Genomic DNA, 1,895 nt, shown 5'->3' with positions numbered 1-1,895 from the left:
TTTTTTTTCATGCACAAATAGTTTGATTTATTAAAACAATTTATGAGCTAAGCCTAACTTTTACTTTCCCTCACTATATATTCCATATATATGGAGGGTAGTAAATTCATTATAAGCCAAAAATATCCGAAATAAGTTAGAATCTGCAAAAGATTTTAAATTTCTGACTTATACTATTTTTATCACCCCTTCTAGATAGTTCTTTTAATAAAAAGAGTAAAACAAATGAGAAGTAAAGCTGTTTTAACTAATGAAAATTTGACGCTAAATACCACTTAAATATTTCAGTCAAATAGGTGTCAAAAGTCAACATTTTCAATAAAAATTTAATTTATCTACAAGAGATGTTCACATATTTCAAATAATGTAAAATATTTAACCACTTAACATATTAAAAATCTTTTCTAACTTACCCTAGATTTGAAAAATGATATTATAATGTGTTATATTATTTGTAAAAGCATTGCAAGATGATCTCTGGTTTATTATTTTTTACCAGATTCATTAAATGTTAGAAAAATAAAAACCAATTATGAGCAGAGTAATAATAGAAACGAGCAATTCAATAACTGACAAGACGGTTAATTAACTACAGAATGTACGGCAAGGATTAATCCCAACGGAATCAACAAGTCCTCAGCGAGGAAGATTGAGCAGCAAATTAAATATTTGCATTGCTGAGGGACCTCAATGGTGTGCCATGGCTAAGTCCCCTCGGGGTGGATTAGCCCCTCCAACCCCCTGGTGCTGTACTAACATGGCCCCTCGCTCCGTGACGTTCGGCCCTCCCCTCCAGCTTCCAGTCATCCGATTACTGTATCAGTAGGTCTCATCTGTTAATGGACATACGGTCCAGCGGGAATTGGCGATACCCATCACATATCAATAATTTAAAACATAGACTGTCTTCCGAAGAAGTCTAATAAGTAATTGCAATTGTAATTAAAAATATTAACCAATAACTATAATTTCAAATTTAAATAATGAAATTACAGTTTAAAATACTTTTATTGGTATTTCAATTACTTAATTAATAAATATAATTTAAATTATCAACATTGCTAGTGGACCGAAGTAATTGCAATTACTACTTAGGTACAATACATTTTAATTCCAATTATTATTTGCACTAAAACTACTGCTTCCTTGTAATATTAATAACAATAAAAATTAAAATCTGTACCTTTATAACCCATGAAGGGTTAGGGATTCAGTACTTTGTAATAGCAATAACAAGAGCCGGGAAGAAAAAAGGCAGTTATCTCACCCCAATTTTTGATTACTTTAAAGAAAACTAGGTATAATTACAAGTCAAAATTGATGTCTGGCAAGTATAGGTAGGGGGAATAAAAAATGGCGGCTGTTTCAAAACCTTAAACAAACACTAATTTTTCATTCGGAGATATATCTATATCTTAAAAACTACACTAGAAAGTCCAAGGGAACATTATTTAAAGAAGAGTAAATTTGCTGGAATATTAGCCCTAAAAGAGCTATTTACGTCCAATAGTTCTCGAGATATAGCTTTTAAAAAGCAAAATTTCTTAAAAATCTACTGAAAGATTAGTAGTTATTTAATTTATTTTGAGAAATCTTTATCTCAGGAACTATGTGACGTACAAATGTCTATTTGCGTTCGAATTAAAGCTAGTTTAATGGGGTATAAAAAAGTTTATGACCTTTACCTTCGTAGGAATAGTAGTTTTCATGATATTTGCTAAAATAAATTGGTTTATAGGTGTTCGAACAATAAGTTTGATTTATGAAAAACTTCATTTCAGAAACCATTGGACGTACAGATGACTGCCTGCGCTCAAATTAAAATTAGTTAAATTTACTACAATGATAGTAAATTATGTTTATCTTTGTAGGAGTAGTAGTTTTTATGATATTTG

This window comes from Halyomorpha halys, unplaced genomic scaffold (genome assembly GCF_000696795.3).
Source record: "Halyomorpha halys isolate HHAL.00 unplaced genomic scaffold, Hhal_1.1 Scaffold15.1, whole genome shotgun sequence".
NCBI lineage: Eukaryota > Metazoa > Arthropoda > Insecta > Hemiptera > Pentatomidae > Halyomorpha > Halyomorpha halys.
The sequence above is the reverse complement of the archived record's forward strand: the minus strand, read 5'-3'. Positions refer to the sequence as shown.